This window comes from Cervus elaphus, chromosome 12 (assembly GCF_910594005.1).
Source record: "Cervus elaphus chromosome 12, mCerEla1.1, whole genome shotgun sequence".
Lineage (NCBI taxonomy): Eukaryota > Metazoa > Chordata > Mammalia > Artiodactyla > Cervidae > Cervus > Cervus elaphus.
In genome coordinates this window covers 14777431-14797161 of record NC_057826.1, presented here as the reverse complement: position 1 = coordinate 14797161, position 19731 = coordinate 14777431, and the positions used below count along the sequence as shown (strand labels likewise).

Sequence of the window (19731 nt, the reverse complement as noted above, 5' to 3'; positions counted from 1 at the left end):
GGTGGTTTTTAGAACTGCTGTTTTGGAAATGAGGAATCCCAGGCCCAGGGAGCTCATGTGATTTCACAGCCAGTAAACAGTAGAGGCAGGTGCCTCCAGAGTCCGCCGTATCCACTACACGGCTGGATGTTTCCAAAGCACTGTCATTAGGTCTCCTAATGATGCTCCCATTAATATGACAATACTCACTTCCACTAACTGAATCCCTATTATGTGTCAGAGAGTGAGCTCCATGCAGTCATAGGTTATCTGACTCTCAGAAGTCCTTTGAGGAAACAATTTTCATCCTCATCCAAACCAAGATGCTTAGATCAGAGAGGTTAAATAACTTGCCCATAGTTGCACAGCCAGAAAGTGATAGAGTCGGGAATCCAACCAGGCAGTCCTGCTCCAAAGCCCAGGTCCTCTACCCATAGACTCTGCTGCCTCCTCCTGGCTTCACCCTGTCCTGCTCTGGTTTTTGTTTGTTTGTTTGTTTGTTTTTGTCCACGTTACTCATGATGTGGGATCTTAATTCCCAGACTAGGGCTTGACCCTGCATCCCTTGCAGTGGAAGTGTGATGTCTTAACCACTGGACCACCAGGGAAGTCCCCCTCCTCTGATTTTCAATTGTGTTTCCACCATAATTTCATGAGATCTGCCCTTAGGCCCAGGCAATGGGGTCCCCGCCCCCCTACAGTCACCCTTCTGCAGCCGTGCCCCTCCCCATGGGGCAAGGAGTCAGGAGCCATGCCTGTGTCCCTTTGCAGACAGATTCTTCATCCTCCCTGCCCGCTGGGCCCTCAATGGCTTCCAGTGTCTACGTGGGCCTCTTTTCTGGATTCCACCCTTGGGAGGTGGGTCAAGCCTCCAACATGCTCACCCCAGGCTGGATGGATGCTCAAGAGGGAGCTTGGGTCAAAGCTTGGGGTGCAGGCCGGGGTGTCCTGGAGGAAGAGAAGTGGGAAAACCACAGGTCAGGGGGTACACTCTCATTCCAGCCACACAGGTAAAGGGTGGGCCTGGTCTCAGGACTTGCCCTCCAGTTGGGTCCTGCAGATATACATCCTACCTCCACCCTTCGGTCTTAAGTTCCTGGTTGAGAAACGTTTTGATATAAACTCCTCTCAGTCGCCCATGGCCTAAGCAGGGACATGCCCTCTATAAGTACAATGAGCCAACACGAAGCCAAGGGGTTCACTGACTTAGCCCCGGCTTCAAACCTGGTTATTAACAGGGTGGGAGACAAGGGGATCCCCAGTCGGCCACAGGCCCCTAGTCTCAGCGGACAGACCAACAGGCTGAGATTCCCCGCCTCCAATGTCAGCCCTCCCAGGTCCTGCCTAGATGGGAGGGGGGTCAGGCAAGGATGCAGCTTGTCATGTGTGAACAGTGCAGGGTGGGCACACGGGGGGCGCTCAGAAAGATTATCTCACAGTTCAAACTCGTTAATGAAAGAAATAAATTAACCAAGCTCATTTTTCAGGGAATTCTTGTGTAAACTGGAAATTTTCCAGTCTGTGAGCCCTGTGCCAGGCCCTCCCATAAATCACAGCAAGTAGGCTGTCGGCTTGGCAGAGGGGGAAGGGGCGAGGGGGCGAGCAGCCAAGCAGAGGGGAAGCTGGTCGCCGGCCCGGCAGGGCCGTGCTGGGAGGACCGTGTCCTCCTGGCACCTTCTGCCTCCACTGAAGCACTGGGAAAAGAAAGAGGAAAAGAAAGAGCAGAGGCAAGATGCAACCCCGGGGCTTCTGCCAACCTGTCAGCAAACACTCCTAGCCCCCCGACACCCCTAACCTGGGAGAAGCCCCCAAAACAGGTCATTTTTTAATTGAATACGGTATTAATTACTGCGTGCACCATTAACGGTTTGTGGGATTTGACTAATTAATGTAATAGTTTTTGAGTCACGCTCATTAAATATGAAAATTACGCTGGTGAAAGGTATTGGTTTCATTATCAATCTTGTATGGACAGGATGGGGGCAGGGACCAGCAGCAGATGGGATGGACCCCTGCCTGCCTCTTCTAGCTGTGGAGAGCTTTATTGGGGTTCCACAATCGAAGGGAGCCCGCAAGGGGGCCTGGTGGAGGAGAAAGGGAAGATGATCCTGAGGGAACGCTGGGAGCAAGCTCTCATCAGGCATGACCACTGATGAGGCAGTGACCACGCAGGGCTCTGAAAAACAGATCCCTGTGTTCCTTTGTAGCACAGACTTGTGCAGGTAAAAACCCTCTCTTAGATTCATTCATTCTTTGAGGTATGGTGCGGCAGACACTCGTGGCCCACTGCCTAATACAATGCCCAGCCCAGCCCCTCGTTTCTAGTCTGCCTGTGCCTCAGACTTAAAAAAGGAATTATTAGATTCTTAGACGCACAGCCTCCTTTGCAGCTAAGGATGATCATGTGACACTACGTGGCCAATAAAATTTGAGGGAGAGGAGCAAGACGGAAAGAATAGCTATGGCTGGTGTCCCTGTTCCTTGTCTTCTGTTTGGAGCTCTGGCAGCTGTGTTTTGAACATGAGGGGAAAGCCAAGAGACAGGCAATTAGGTGCAGACAAATACTGTTTGATTCCACTTATACGAGATACCTAGAAGAGTCAAATTCACAGAGTCAGAAAGTGCATTGGTGGATACCATGGGCAGGGGGGTGGTGAATGGGAAGGGGGAATGGGGAGTTAGTGGGACAAAATTTCAGTGTAGGAAGATGAAAAATTTGGGAGATGATGATATTGAGAGTTGCACACCAATGTTAATGGACTTAGTGACGCTGAACTGTACAGTTAAATATAGTTTAAAAAGTATGCTTTGTAGTACGTGACCTTTACCACAATAAAAAAATATATATTTTAAAAGCCCAGAGACTTGCAGAGATGCTGGCCCTGATGCTGTTGAGCCACTGAACCATATGCAGGGTCATCTACTCTCAGACTCTCTTCTGGGAGAAAAAAGTAACCCTCTATTTGTTGAAAACACAATAACGGCTCTTTCTGTTATTTGCATTTCAAAGTGTTCCTAATAGATACACTTGACGAAGGCACTAGGCTAGGTATGGTGAGAAAGTCAAGTGAAGTGAAAGTGGCTCAGTCGTGTCTGACTCTTTGCAATCCCGTGGACTATGCAGTCCATGGAATTCTCCAGCCCAGGATACTGGAGTGGGTAGCCTTTCCCTTCTCCAGGGGATCTTCCCAACCCAGGGATCAAACCAGGTCTCCCGCATTGCAGGAGGATTCTTTACCAGCTGAGCTATCAGGGAAGCCCAGAGAAAGTCAAACAAGCTTACAATTTAGTCGCCATAAAGAGTAAAAAAGATGAAAAAATTTCTAAAATACCTGTCATTTAAGTCAGCCAATGCCAAGTGTCAGCTGCGTGGCCTCCAAGGGTTGCTCTTCAGCTGGGGAGCCCCATAGAGCCTTATGATTACTTATAGCTGGGACACACCCCCACCCTCCCGGAGTTTACTCAAACTCATGCCCATTGAGTTGGTGATGCCATCCAACCATCTCATCCTCTGCCGTCCTCTTCTCCTCCCACCTTCAATCTTTCCCAGCATCAGAGTCTTTTCCAATGAGTCAGCTCTTTGCATCAGGTGGCCAAAGTGTTGGAGTTTCGGCTTCAACATCAGTCCTTCCAATGAATATCAGGACTGATTTCCTTTAGGGTGGACTGGTTGAATCTCCTTGCAGTCCAAGGGACTCTCAAGAGTCTTCTCCAACACCACAGTACAAAAGCATCGACTTTTCAGCACTCAGCTTTCTTCACAGTCCAACTCTCACATCCATACATGACCACTGGAAAAACCATAGCCTTGACTAGACGAACCTTTGTTGGCAAAGTAACGTCTCTGCTTTTTAATATGCCATCTAAGTTGGTCATAACTTTCCTTCCAAGGAGTAAGCATTTTTTAATTTCATGGCTGCAGTCACCATCTGCAGTGATTTTGGAGCCCAGAAAAATTAAGTCTGCCACTGTTTCCACTGTTTCCCCATCTATTTCCCATGAAGTGATGGAACCAGATGCCATGATCTTAGTTTTCTGAATGTTGAGCTTTGAGCCAACTTTTTCACTCTCCTCTTCCACATGTGTTACTTCCCTTTAACCACACCGATTTGAGTTCTAACGATCCCCTCCCAAGCTCGCAGACCCTCTCATGAAAGTTTGTTGACCACTTTGAACATCAGTTTCCTCAACTGCAAAATGGTGAGAGTCATATCTGATTGATATATTTATTCTGGTGAGTAATTAGATGGCTGGATGGCATCACTGACTCAATGGACATGAACTTGGGCAAACTCCAGGAAATAGTGAGGGGTGGGGAGGCCTGGCCGTGCTGCAGTCCACGGGGTCACAAAGAGTGGGACACGATTTAATGACTGAATAACAATAGCAACAAGAATAACACCACCAATAATAGTTCATATCTATTGAGTATGTGCTGTAGGTCAGATCCTATGCTAAATGTGTAATGCTCACTATCATATTTATCCTTAAACCGATGAAGTAGGTACTTTTATTATCTGCTCATTACAGACAAACAGCCTGAGGCTCAGAGAGGTTAAGTCACTTGTCTAAGGCTGAATAACTAGTAATAGGAGAATGCTAGAAAAGCTCATTCATGCAGTGGGTAGAAATAAGGAGAAGACAGATTCTTTTCCTCAAAGAGCTTTTCATGTGGCTGAGTAGCCTCAAAGCCAGCGGCCAGCAAACAGGGCCACCATCCTGGAGTGCCCATTGTACAATCCTGCAGAGGAGGAACTTGGCAGGGCAGTGGTGGCTCATCCCCAAGAGGTGGGGGAATTCACTCTGCCTATAGCAAAAATGTAAATGAATAGAAGTTTCTTTTCCTCCCATAATAATACATCTGGAAATGGAAGTTGAGGCTTGGGAGCCTAGTTGCATTGCATGCAGGCTCAGTCATGTCCAACTCTTTGCAACCCCATGGACTATAGCCTGCCAGACTCCTCTGTCCATGGGAGTTTTCCAGGCAAGAATGCTGGAGTAGGTTGCCATTTCCTCCTCCAGGGGATCTTCCCTACCCAGGGATTGAACCTGCATCTCCTGCATTGGCAGGTGGATTCTTTACCACTGTGCCACCTGGGAAGCCCCTGAGGCTTGAGGGTAGTGCTCTATGACTCAGGTTCTTTCCAGCCTTCCATATGTTGGCTTGGGTTCTTAAGCTTGTCACTGCATGCTCACAAAACAGCTGCCTCATCTCCCAACATTATATCCTCATACTACTATGCCAAGCAGGAAGGAATAGAATAGGCAGAAAGACCCTCTCCTTTTATCCAAGGCAACAAACCTTCCCTGGAGTTTTCTACAAACTTCTTTTTGCAGGTACTGGTGAGACATGAGTGACATGGCCATATCTAGCTGCAAAAGACACTGGGAAAGTGAGTATGTGACTTTGCATCCCGTTTAGAGCAAGACAGGTAAAACAGAGGGGGGGTTGGAGTGGCTTTGGGTAGATGTGATGTCTGTCACACAAGTTCACACAGCTTTGCAGGGCAGACCTGGGATTGGTTAGGGTCCTGCAGGGAGTTGATGGCCACTACACTCCTCCCTGATCCTGTCAAAACAAGCAGATTGTCTCCACAAATCAGGGCAGCCTCGTGGTAGGAGTGTGGTTCTCACTGCTGTTTGAACTTGGGTGTTGCCTCACCAGTGAAGCAGGGTTGCTCTGAGGATGAATGAGATAAGCTATGTAGATTTGTTTGGTAGCAGAGCAAGTAACTTTACCCACAAGTCAGAGTCTCGAGGCCAGAGGAGATGCAGAGGGAAAAGAGGAGACCCAGCCCTGGTGCCCCAGCCTGCCCATCACAGAATGTGCAGCCCTTCATTACCAAAATGCTATTTCCATCCCTTGAAAGTTATTTTTTGGTACTGTTGATTATTCTTGTTAATTAATTAGTGTTTGCTGAGTAAAAGAGCTGAGCACCGAAGAATCGATGTTTTTGAACTGTGGTGTTGGAGAAGACTCTTGAGAGTCCCTTGGACTGCAAGGAGATCCAACCAGTCCATCCTAAAGGAAATCAGTCCTGAATAGTCATTGGAAGGACTGATGTTGAAGCTGAAACTCCAATACTTTGGCCACCTGATGCGAAGAACTGACTCACTGGAAAAGACCCTGATGCTGGGAAAGATTGAAGGCGGGAGGAGAAACAGATGACAGAGAATGAGATGGTTGGATGGCATCACTGACTCAATGGACATGAGTTTGAGTAAACTCCGGGAGTTGGTGATGGACAGGGAGGCCTGGTGTGCTGCAGTCCATGGGTTCACAAAGAGTCGGACACGACTGAATGACTAAACTGAACTGAATGAAGGAGAGAGACCCACTTGGGCCAAAAAACTCTTTCAAGGGGGCCCGGAGCAGGCAGGAGAGATTGCAGTAGAAACAAGGAAGGCAAAGGCCCTTGGAGGAAAATCAAAGTCCCCTTCACTCTGGGCTCTCTCCTCCTGAGCACCGTGAAGGGAGCTGGGGACGCTGGGCCTGTTGGCGACAGTGAGTGACTTCAGGGTGAGCCCTGGGGAGGGGGCCGTGCCAGCTCCATTATGTTTATGGCCCTGGCTTGGCAGGCTCCCAGGGCAGTTCAGGGGGGTGGCTGAGCGCCAGGTGCGGGGCTGGGGAAGGCAGCACTTGCAGGGTTGGGAGGATGAGGGAAAAGACGGAGGGAGGGGTGAAGTGGGGAAGGAGGAGAGCTGGACAGTGAGTGTGTAAAAACTAAGCCCTGGCTGAAAGGCTGCTTCATTTATTTTAAGGAAAGAATTAAGGCTGCTGCTTGAGAAAAGCAGAGGAGAACCGAAAAAAAAAAAAGAAAGGCCAAGACAGAACAACAGACAGGACAGGAGGGGACAGAGGAGGGGACAGGAATAACAGGGCTGGGCACCAGATAAAAGGGGGTGCACCTCAGAGCTGGGGGAACTTGCTTGGGTCTCAAAGAATGGCTTTGAATTCGACTTCCCCGGCCCCAAAAGCTAGACTCTTCTCCAGGCCACCGGCTGTGCCTAAGACATCATGGAGATGGAAGCAGAGAGGGAGGTTCTGGGGACCTGACGGGCTGAGGGCAGAGAGGCCCCGGGTGGAAATCACCTGAGTTGGGAAGGAACATGGTGCCCCCATGGCAGCACTGGGGACCAGCCCCAATCAAATGCCCTCGACGGGCTCTCTTCAGCCTGTGCTGGTAACTTCCATCCCTGGTGGAACTGCCCTGCCCGCTGTCTCTGTCAGGCGGGGCGCTGCCTAGAGGTCAAGGGCTCTGGCTCTAGAGTTAGACTGTCCAGGTCCAGATCCTGGCTCTGCCATGTCAGATAGTTACTTAAATCCTTATGCCTCAGTTTTCCATCTAATGGAGTTATTACGGGTGTTCAACGAGGTGATGGACGTAGAGTGCTCGGAACCAGCATTGAATAAGTGCTCAGCAAGGTTAGGTGCCATTAGATAATTCTCTACTAGCAAAATTCTTATACTGTTATATTGGGCAATGTGCCCAACTTAAAAACTACATTTCCCAGCTTCGCTCACATTTGGGACACCAGCTGAGATGTTGTTGTTCAGCTCTTTGTCGGACTCTTTGAGAACCCAGGGACTGCAGCACCTCAGGTTTCCCTGTCCTTCATTAGCTTCACTATTTGAGTTTGCTCAAACTCATTTCCATGATGTCGGTGATGTTATCTAACCTTCCCAACCTCTGCTGCCTCCTTCTCCTTTTTCCTTCAATTGTTCCCAGCATCAGGGTCTTTTCCAATGAGTTGGCTCTTTGCATCAGGGGGCCAAGGTATTGGAGCTTCAGCATCAGTCCTTTCAGTGAATATTCAGGGTTGATTTCCTTTAGGACTGACTGGTTCGATCTCCTTGCAGTCCAAGGGACTCTCAAAAGTCTTCTCCAGCACCACAGTTTGAAGGACAGGGAAGCCTAGTATGCTGCAGTCCACGGGGTCGCAAAGAGTCAGATATGACTTAGCGACTGAACAACAAACGATTAATTAAATTCTCTGTGCAATTTTTAAAGGTTACTTTCCATTTACAATTACTACATAATGTTGGCTCTTTTCCTTGTGTTGTACAATAGATCCTTGAGCTTATCTTACACCCAGTAGTTTGTACCTTCCACTCCCCCACCACTAGAAACCACTAGTTTGTTCTCTATATCTGTGAGTCTGCTTATTTTTTGTTATAGTCACTGGTTTGTTGTATTTTTAGATTCCATATATAAGTGATATCATACAGTATTTATCTTTGTCTGACTTATTTCAGCATAATGCCCTCCAAGTCCATTCATGTTGCTGCAAATGGCAATATTCTTTTTTAAGGCTGAGGAGTATTCTGTTGTATGGCTCTGTGTGTGTGTGTGTGTGTGTGTGTGTGTGTGTTTTGATATATAACACATCTTCTTTACCCATTCATCTGTTATCTATTGATGAACATTAAAGGTTGTTTCCATACCTTGGCAATTATCAACAATGTTGCTATGAACACTGAAGTACATGTATCTTTTTGAATTAGTATTTTTTGGTTTTTTGGATATATACCAGGAACAGAATTGCTGGGTCATGTAGTAGTTTGAATTTTAGTTTTTTGAGAAGCCTCCACACTGTCTTCTACAATGGATGCATCAATTTATATTCCCACCAACAGTATACTGGGTTCCACCATGTTCCTAATTCTTACAGCCACCTGTGGCCAGTGGCTTCCATTGTATGATTCTCTGTATTGGACAATGCAGACATAAAACTTTTCCACCATCAGAGAGTCCTATTGGACAGCACTGGATATAAAAGTTAGGGAGGGAAGCAGAGTCTCAGAAAGAAAGAGACCATCTTTCTTCACTTCAAGAAAACAACTAACTGAAGAGCAAAGTCTTGAACAGAAAGCTATAAAAGCTGTCTTTCCTGTAGCCTTGTCCTTACCATCCAGGAACACACAGTCCCGTGAGACAAGGGCAAGGGGAAAGGATTGATTGCAGTCAAATGCTCCCCAAAAGGCCAAGTCACTTTTAAGGGAAATAAAGTCAAATTGTCATTGGACTTTTCAACAGCAATACTTTGTCAGTATATTAAAGATATGCCAGGAAAATAAAAGTGAGGAAAGGATGTCCTATCCATACAAACTGAGAGCCAAGTATGAAGGTTGCAGACATACTTTTGAATATCTAAAAAAATCCCCATGAATCCCTCCTAAGGACTCTGCTAAAAATGAACTAAGACAATCAAAATGATCAAAGAAACCATGGCCGAGGCTAGAGATAAGCATGCAAAATGCAAATATATTTAATGTACAGAAACATACGCTTAATATGCAAATGTGGGGTTTTTGGCCATACCACACAGCATGTGGGGTTTTAGTTCCCCAACTAGGGACTGAACCCATGCCTTCTTCAGTAGAAGCATGGAGTCTTAACCACTGGGCCAACAGAGAAGTCCTATATAAATATAATTTTATGTTTACATAAATGCATATAAGTACAGTCAAATTATCAAAAAAGAGGGAAGAATGTGAAGAGTATTTGAAAACCAAAATAAGATTTCTGATCGCCTTAAAGGTCTTAATCAGGAGGAAGAAGCCATTGCAAGGAATGAATAGGGGGTCACTCTGACCTTCCTAGTATGTCACCGTGGTCATGTAACTTCTCTGATGCTCGATTATTCCAGCTGGAATATGGCGAGAAATAAAACCTTCCTTGCCTAATCTGTAAGGCATGGAAAAGTGGTTGGAACTCTACAAACATCAAATTTTATTATCCTGGGACCTGGGGAAAATACTACATTGTAGAGCTGAAGAGACCGGAGGTTTTAGCCAAGGTGTGTGAGCAGGAAGAGATGAGGATGCAACCAAGATGCTCAAGCCTTTTGCTTGTCCCTGGAAGACGTGAGCCCTGGATACTCTGCAGGCTGGACTAGGATGCAGGAGATGTGGGTTGGACCAGAAATGCGGGGCAACATGCTAGGGAAGTGAGCCCCCAGGGACCTTGAAGGAAGGATGCAGCTCTGTAAGGACAGGAAACAAGGCAAGCCAGGGGCCAAGGATGGGGTAAGAAAGAAAGGCTAAGTCAGAAGGTTAGAAACCCAATTGGCAGGCTTCACATCTGAGGCTGGAGAAGCTTGTCTGGAAGGGGAAAAGCAAGTAGGGGGTAGTCATTTGTTGGGGGGCATACATAGGAGTCACAAGGTCAAGCAGACTCCGTAGACACAGAGGAGGCAAATCTAGCTTTGTGTTGATTTCAGAGACACACCCCTTCTCCTTCCCTAGCATGTTGGGGGGGCGGTGGGTGCAGATGACCCACTTACGTACAAGCCAAGTCATATCCACCAAAGGCACACCCGAGACGTCCAGAGAAACGTGGACTCTGGGTCCCTACCCTCGAGGACCTGTGATTCTGGGAAGCTCTGGGGTTGTGCTGGTCCCTGGCACTCGGTCACATAAAGTTTGCCCATGGACCTATCACGGCTGCTGTGTCCCTGACTCCCGCTCCAAGGAACCCTGCTCTCCATTTGTCAATTTTAAGTGATAATTTCTATTCCATCTGATACATATTATAAGAATATAAACAAATGCCTCTCCCCCTATCGGCACCATAATCACTTTCTTTTATAGCTATCATTTATTACAGGACGACAGATGGCCAGTTCGCAGAATTCCAAAGAGGCTATCCGCCGGCCAGTCACCTGGGAACACGGGCACATTCACGTTTCTCCAAAACAGATGGGAAAGGGAGGAGGGCAGAGGGGCAGGTTCCTGTCAAAACTTTGGGGCTTTCCAAAGTATGTTTCTTCTGCTTCTCCCTTTTCCCCTCTGCCTTTCTCGCAGATGGTACACGTAGGCCTCTCGTCCCTTCCAAACCTCCTCACTCCCTCCTATTCATCCATTTCCCATCAGCAGCGACTGAAACTACCAATATGGTGACCTTGATGGGTGGAGACTGGGTGGGTTCTTGGCAGACAAGCTTCTGGGGCCTTCCAGGGCCTGCAGTGCAGTATTTCATCATCCCTCCTGACTTATTTGGGATTCAGGGTGAGGTTAGAAGCCAGAAGAGATTCACAGAGGGTAGATGCTAAGAGTTTGATTCTCAGCCTAATGGCCTCCCTATTTGCATGACTTTGAATGCACAGAAATGTGAGGAGAGAGCCAACATGCCCCCACGTTTTCATCTGAGAGCGATACTGACCAAAACTAGAACCCCGACCTTAACACCAGCATCTGGGCAAAGAAGAAATTATTGATGATGGCAGTGTGTGAGGGGATGTGGATGTTTAGATGAAGTTTTCAAGAGAGGTCTGGGAAGCACCACAGATGTAGGAGATCTGTAGGAAAAGCGGGGTGTGGGTCTCCTGGCTGCCATTAGGGTATGAGGAAGGCTTGCCAAGGCAGAGACAGTGCAATGTTTAGTAAACAGGAACCTCCCTGATTTGGGCGGGGGGGGGCTGGTTTCTCACATTCCTGAGCAGGTCTTCCATTCCAGGGGTGTTGATCCACTAGTCCCCAAAGGAGTATGTTGAGACAGCAGACTGGGTCTTGAGGAAGACGATTTCTGCTGTTGTGTACAGGATAGAGGTGAATAGGGAAGAATGGAAGCTGCGACAGGGGCCCACAGGGGCAGCTGGTGTGGTGGGGATGGGGGAAGGGAGCGCATCTGAGAGCCGCACAAAGAGGACCCCTCCAGGCTAGAACCTGGCTGCAATGTGGGACACCTGAGTTCGATCCCTGGGTCAGGAAGATCCCCTGGAGGCAGGCATGGCAACCCACTCCAGTAATCCTGCCTGGAGAATCCCATGGACAGAGGAGCCTGGCGGGCTACAGTCCGTGGGGTTGCACAGAGTCGGGCACGACTAAGCACAGCACATTCACCCCATACATAAGACCGAAGCCTGGCAGGCGGTCTGTGCTCAACAGATAGTTACTGAAGGAGTGAAATCGGGCTAATGGCTGGCATGTACTGAGAGTTTCCTCTCTGACACTGAGCTGGGGAATAAAGCTGAAGAATAAAGCTAAAGGCTCAGACAGCAAAGAACCCGACTGCAGTGCAGGAGACCAGGGTTCGATCCCTGGGTTGGGAAGATCCCCTGGAAGAGGAAATGGCAACTCCAGTATCCTTGCCTGCAGAATCCTATGCGTGGAGGAGCCTGGGTGAGCTACAGTCCATGGGGTCACAACGAGTCGGACACGACTGAGTGACTAACACCTTCCCTTTCACTTTCGGTTTGAGCCCTTCACACACATCACCCTGGCGATGGTCTGAGAGTTCAGTGCTGTTCCTACAACCATCTCACAGAGGAGGCAATGGAAGCTGACAGCACAGTTGGACCTTTCTTCCTTCTGACTCCAGAACCTGGTTGCTCACTCCCCTCTGTTCTCCTTGGGATCTCCTGAGAACATATTCTAATTACCTTTTGACAGACGAAAAGGCTGAGGCACAAGCTGAGTGCTGGCTTCTGGTCATAGAGCCGCTTACCGACAGACAGAAGGACTACCCCCGAGATTTTCGCCTCTTCTTTTCCTGTTCCGCTGGGTTGCTAAGTAGGGGCACACAGTGGACTCAGGCATCTCCCGGCAGCTTTGGAGATGCCTCAGACAAGGTCATTACCCTGATGGCATCGATAGTGAGAGAGGGCAGGGCGTGAACCCAGCCCCTCAGCTCCCGCCCTGTGCTCCCCGATGGGTTAGCCCCTGTACCTCTCACTTAAAGCCTCCAGTAGCTCCAGAATTGGGAATTCTCACCTCTGTTCACAAAGTAAGAACCTGGGGCAGGGAAAGGCTCACAGCTGGTTCGGGCACTGGCAGCTCTGCCAGACTTTGGAGGCCACCCCCTCTTTGGCTCAGGGCTCCTTCTGAAGGTTCAGAGTCAGTGTGGGAGGCAGGGCCGGGGAGCGGCAAGCCTGCAGACTTCTTTCATACACCTGCAACATACATCTGTCTTCACATGGTGCTGTTAACTTCAGACAGGTGTGACTTGGGGTGAAGGGGTGAGCAGGAGGGAGGCAGAAGCTCTGGGTACAAGCATCCCAGTCCAGTGGTGGAAACTTAAGAAAAATCCGGCACTGTGTCCTTATGGACCTGGCCTTCCAGACAGTGCCTAGAGGGTGGAAGGTAAGTGATGAAAATTGCTCTGGGTGCCTCCCAACTCAATGAACAGAAGCTGGGAAGTAGCACTGCTTTGGGAAAAACTGACTTCCTTTAATAATTTCCTCCAAGTTTCCTAAGCTCATTTTCTTCTCCTGGCTCCATCTGTCTCATCCCTTCCTGCCAACCTCAGGTTTGTCCTACTCAAACCATTTCAGCCTGACTGGGGTATAAAGTGAAAGTTGCTCAGTCGTGTCCAACTCTTTGTGAACCCATGGACTATACAGTCCATGGAAATCTCCAAGCCAGAATACTAGAGTGGGTAGCCTTTCCCTTCTCCAGAGGATCTTCCCAACCCAGGGATCGAACCCAGGTCTCCCACATTGCAGGCGATTCTTTACCAGCTGATGATCCTTAATTTCAACACTGGTCAACTGAGAGGGTTTGAGCCCTACCAAGTTCTGACAAGCTCTGCACTAGCCTAGAAACTTTGGGCAGAAGCCCAAGGCCTTGATCCACTGTTCATGTTGGCCCTTACTGGTTGTATGGCTCAGGATGAGTTACTCACAGCCCCAGTTAGCTTGCATATTATAAGATGCAGACACAGATCCTCAGAGATGTTGTGGGCTTGGTTTCTGACCACCCCAATAAAACAGATATTGCAATAAAGTGAATCACATGATGTTTTTGCTTTTCTAGTACACATGCATGAGTTATGTTTACTGTACTATAGTCTATTGTGTGCAATAGATTATGTCTGAAAAACAACTTCATTGAAAAACACTTTGTTGCTGAAAAATGCTAACCATCATCTGAGCCTTCAGGGGATCATGGGAGTCACATCAAAGATTACTGATCCCAGGTCACCACAGCAAATATAATAATCATAGAGCCACTCAAAATAGTGTGAGAATTAGCAAAATGAGCAAATGTTGTTGGAAAAATGGAGCCTAGAGACTTGCTTGACACAGGGCTACCACAAACTTTCAGTTTGTTAAAAAAAAAAACAAACCACGGTACCTGCGAACTGCAATAAAGTGAAGAGCAATAAAAGAGATGCTTGCAATCCTGGGTTCTCTTCCGTGGATGAGTGTGAAGGTGAATAACAAAGAACGGCACCTGCTTGTGCAGAGCTGGCGGGCCTTGTGTTCTGTAAATGTGGTTTGTGCTGGTAAGTGAACTAAGCAGCGATACCTAAGGAGTGGCTTCTTCCAGAGCTATTTAGACCAAAAGACAGAATCTCTCACCAGAATTTCAGGCATCAGTAGGCAACTGAGAGGCAAGGAAAGCTTTTTGGTGATGGTCAATTCATATTGCCTAGCAGCCCTGGCCTGAAGATGGGTAACTATGTGTAATAACAGTGGTTCGCACTTAGAAGCACTTCCAGTATGCTGGCAATGTTCAAAGCCAAGGCTCAGCGGACTCCAGCCCCTGGGCAAAAGGGGGCCACAGTCTGTTTCTGTAACCTAAGCTTTACTGGAATGCTGCCACACTTGTGTGTCTATGTATCATCACAGCTGCTTTCTCATCACATTGGCAGAGTGGACTAGCTGTGCTAGAGATCGACTGGGCTGCAAAACCTAAAATATTTGCTATCTGATCCTTTCCGGAAAAAAAAATTGCTCACCCCTGTTCTAAAGACTTGGCAGGATTGAGGTCATTTAATTCTTGTCATCTGGAAGTTCTCGGTTCACGTATTGCTGAAACCTGGCTTGGAGAATTTTGAGCATTATTTTACTAGTGTGTGAGATGAGTACAATTGTGCGGTAGTTTGAGCATTCTTTGGGATTGCCTTTCTTAGGGATTGGAATGAAAACAGACCTTTTCCAGTCCTGTGGCCACTGCTGAGTTTTCCAAATTTGCTGGCATATTGAGTGCAGCACTTTCACAGCATCATTTTTCAGGATTTGAAATAGCTCAGCTGGAATTCCATCACATGCACTAGCTTTGTAAGTAGTAATGCTTTCTAAGGCCTGCTTGACTTCACATTCCAGGATGTCTGGCTCTAGGTGAGTGATCACACCATTTTGATCTGGGTCATGAAGATCTTTTTTGTACAGTTCTTCTGTGTATTCTTGCCACCTCTTCTTAATATCTTCTGCTTCTGTTAGGTCCATACCATTTCTGTCCTTTATTGAGCCCATTTTTGCATGAAATGTTCCCTTGGTATCTCTAATTTTCTTGAAGAGATCTCTAGTCTTTCCTATTCTGTTGTTTTCCTCTATTTCTTTGCATTGATCGCTGAGGAAGGCTTTCTTATCTCTCCTGGCTATTCTTTGGAACTTTGCATTCAAATGGGAATATCTTTCCTTTTCTCCTTTGCTTTTTGCTTCTCTTCTTTTCACAGCTATTTGTAAGGCCTCCTCAGACAACCATTTTGCTTTTTTGCATTTCTTTTCCATGGGGATGGTCTTGATCCCTGTCTCCTGTACAATGTCACGAACCTCCATCCATAGCTCATCAGGCTCTCTGTCTATCAGATCTAGTCCCTTAAATCTATTTCTCATTTCCACTGTATACTCATAAGGGATTTGAAGCTGGTTTTAGAAAAGGCAGAGGAACCAGAAATCAAATTGCCAATATCCGGTGGAAGAAGCACAAGCTGCAATCAAGATAGGCAGGAGAAATATCAATAACCTCAGATATGCAGATGACACCACCCTTATGGCAGAAAGTGAAGTGGAACTAAAGAGCCTCTTGATGAAAGTGAAAGAGGAGGGTGAAAAAGTTGGCTTAAAGCTCAACATTCAGAAAACTAAGATCATGGCATCTGGTCCCATCACCTCATGGGAAATAGATGGGAAGACAGTGGAAACAGTTGTAGACTTTATTTTTTTGGGCTCCAAAATCACTGCAGATGGTGACTGCAGCCATGAAATTAAAAGACGCTTACTCCTTGGAAAGAAAGTTATGACCAACCTAGATAGCATATTAAAAAGCAGAGACATTACTTTGCCAACAAAGGTCTGTCTGGGCAAGGCTATGGTTTTTCCAGTGGTCATGTATGGATGTGAGAGTTGGACTGTGAAGAAAGCTGAGTGCCGAAAAATTGATGCTTTTGAACTGTGGTGTTGGAGAAGACTCTTGAGAGTCCCTTGGACTGCGAGGAGATCCAACCAGTCCATCCTGAAGGAGATCAGTCCTGGGTGTTCATTGGAAGGACTGATGCTGAAGCTGAAGCTCCAATACTTTGGCCACCTCATGCGAAGGGTTGACTCATTGGAAAAGACCCTGATGCTGGGAGGGATTGGGGGCAGGAGGAGAAGGGGACGACGGAGGATGAGATGGCTGGATGGCATCACTGACTCGATGGGCATGAGTTTGAGTAAACTCCGGGAGTTGGTGATGGACAGGGAGGCCTGACGTGCTGTGATTCATGGGGTCGCAAAGAGTCGGACACTACTGAGTGACTGAACTGAACTGACTGAATTCTTGTCATATGTCTGGAAACAGGTGATTGCTGTCCCTCTTTAACAGATGAAACAACTAAGGTCAGAGAGATGAAAAAACTCACAATTCAATTCCGAACATACCTCACACAGTGTCAGAATCTGGGATCAGAACATCTACGTGGGGTGGGGCTTCTCTCCTTGATAGAGTTGCCCAACTTTAACAAATAAAAATGCAGGACAAGTTATATTTGAATTTCAGATAAACAAAAAATACTTTTAACTGTGAGTATGGCTGATGAGATATTTGGAATATACTTATATTTAAAAACTAGCCATTGTTTATCTAAAATCCATGATTAACTGGATGTTCCATATTTCAGCTGGCAGTCCTGCTGAGGACCCTGGGAGGAAGGAAAGCTCAGCCAGGCCTGGGAAGAAACCAGCATCCCTGGGGCCCACTCCTGGAAACATCTCTTACCGCAGCAAGATCTCTTCCTAGAAGGCTCAGGTATGGGTGCTCTGATGCACCTCAATACCTTCATCCCACAACGGTGACTTTCACAAGGTTCTTGGGGTATCTGGGGGGCCATTGCCATGTTGCTCCAGTACCAAGCAGCCAGAAGCAGAGAGAAAAGTTTGGGGGGAAGCATGAAGCCACTCTTTCCCATCCATCATCTCCCTTCCCTAAAAACCTCTGGAATCCTCCTCTCCTTTTTTCCTGCCTTTCTGGTCAAAAGAGCCCACCAGGCTCTCTCTCCCTTGGAGATGGCATAGGAGTTTAAGAAAGAGGGGAAGAAATATGGCAAGCCAGACTGACAGCAATCCAAGGCCAGAGGGGGACCAGGGGCGGGGGCAAAAAGAGAGAGAAAGAGAGAGAGATAAGGTGGGGGATGGGAGAGGGCCGTGTCTAATTTTTAATAGACTGAGACATAAATGCGGCATGATTCACTTTGAACAGGCCACCTGGATTAGATGGAAGTTAATTAAAACAATCCCTCATTTCTTAGTGCTTAAAACTTCTTAAGTCTCACTTGGGGAAGGGTGCGGCAGGACTTTTTATTACTCTTAGATGGTGTTCAGAAGGCCCATAAATACATCTCCTCTTCCTGTGATCCCATTAATCTTGCCGCCTCTCCTGCTCCTCTCTGCCAACAATCAGATCCCAGTAAACAACCTCAAGTGAAATTTGCAACTGTCAGATAAACATTAAAAATGCTTCTCTTGTCCTTTCCCATTGATAGTCCCATTAATATTGTAATGGAACAAAAAGTTATGAAAATGAATGCATGCTGGTTTTGGAAATGAATGATGCCGACCACGGCTGGGATATAGACGCACATGCATATGGATGGGCTCAGGAGATAGCGGATGCTGCCCACATCCGCAGCAGGGCTGTGTGCCGATAGGCCAGGCAACATGCACGCCAGGGACCAAGGACAGCGGCACACACCGCTGGGTACACACATGTCCACACGTGTCAGGGCATCTAAATGGAATAAAGGAATTCCACCCCAGAAACTACTGTAGACACACAACTTACCACCTGGCTTTATACAGAGTAAAATATTACAACGATTTCTCTTTTATCATTGCTTCTCTCCTCCCTTATCTGTTTGCAGTCAGGGGTTGGGATTCTCTCTAAAGATAATAAGATATCCCGATTGATAAGGCTCTCTTGACGTTTCTTCCTCATCTATTTTCCGTGCAGTGGCCTCTTTAATACACATGCGTGCTCCTGTGTGTGTGTTTATCTATCTGACGAATGAGGCCTTAAAATCTGAAGGTAGAATACATGGAATCTTTATAACAAGAAACTTCCTAAAGGAGTATTTAGGTCAAAGAATTATATTTGATGGAGGATATGAGTTCAGGTTTATGTATATTACGTTCGCTGTACCCAATAAAATAACCAACCAAACAAAAAACCCTACGCACCAAAATCTTTTGTAGAAGGATTTTCATAACCATCTCATCAAGGCCTGGCCGTGGGCTCTTGGTGGATAAGGACAACTTGTGTTTTTGCTCATTATTGTAACCCAGCCCCTAGCACAGTACCTAGCACTTAGTAGCAGCTCAAGAAAGGTGATGCCAAAGAGAGGGGAAGGAGAAAGAAAGGGAGGGAGGGAGAGATGGCCATGTTGCTCTTCCTCTTTAGGGAAGTCTCACTCCACCTGCCAACCTGAGGCAGAAGATGGCACTGGGCGTTTTAACATCTGAGAAGGTTGACTTGAAGGTGGAATTGACGGGGAGCAGGACCTGGCCACTCCTGGCAGAGGAATGAGCACATTAAAAAGGACTCAACACTTGCCTAGCTTCTCTCTGTGTCTTGGGTTCTCATACTCTTTCTTCTAATTTTTCTTTTTCGTGACCTTAACTGGCATATCAATTTTGTTGTCATTATTGTTTAGTTGGTAAGTCAAGTCCAACTCTTTATGACCCCATGGACTGCAGCCTGCCAGCCTCCCCTGTCCTTCACTATCTCTCAGATTTGCTCAAACTCGTGGCCACTGGGTCAGTGATGCTATCTAACCATCTCATTTTCTGCTGCCCCCTTCTCCTTTTGCCTTCAATCTTTCCCAGCATCAGTGTCTTTTCCAATGAGTCATATTAATATGCTTCCTAAAATCTTGAAATGTGTCATTGAGAACAAGGCTTCCATAGACTTCTCTCTACCCCCATTCCAGACATGCTTTTGACCACACACCTCAGCCTACTGAAATTTTATCCTCCTTCAAGGCCACTCCGGGAAGCCTCTTGGCCCCTTTGAATGGGTTAAGTCTCCTTGCAATGACTTCCCAGAGTGTCTCTCCCTATTCTTTGCCAACAGCCAACATGGATTTCCTCCAGGCTATAAGCTCTACCGTGGCAGGAGCCTGGCTCAGAGCACAAGCTCAATAAATAGTTGTTGATTGACTGATAGAGTAGTTATTTTTAAAGGAGTTATACAAACTCTCTACCCTGACCTACAGGTCTAACATGTCATGCCTAACATGTCATTTGCAATGAGGAGTAGAGCGACCACTGGCATCTTAATACACAGACCAAATCCTGGCCATGTCTCTGATTCATGGAAAGACTTAGAAGAGGCCAGTTAAATTTGTGGACCTCAGTTTCCTTATCTGCGCCAGTGATACGGTATCACACAACGTAACTGCGAAATAGAGGAAACCAGTGAGATATCCACAATACTCAGTAGGATATTATATTAGTACACATGAGTTATACATATATGAAAGAGACAGGAAGGATGTATGAATGATGCCAAATTTCATTAAGTTCTTACTTAGAAAAGAAGACATATAT

The 19731-nt window shown here is 46.9% G+C and overlaps 1 long non-coding RNA gene across 2 annotated transcripts in view; it reads right to left on the bottom strand.

The window, feature by feature from the left end:
- LOC122705898 overlaps positions 1-19731 on the bottom strand; it is a 206243-nt gene that overhangs the window by 75777 nt on the left and 110735 nt on the right. The window lies entirely within an intron of this gene.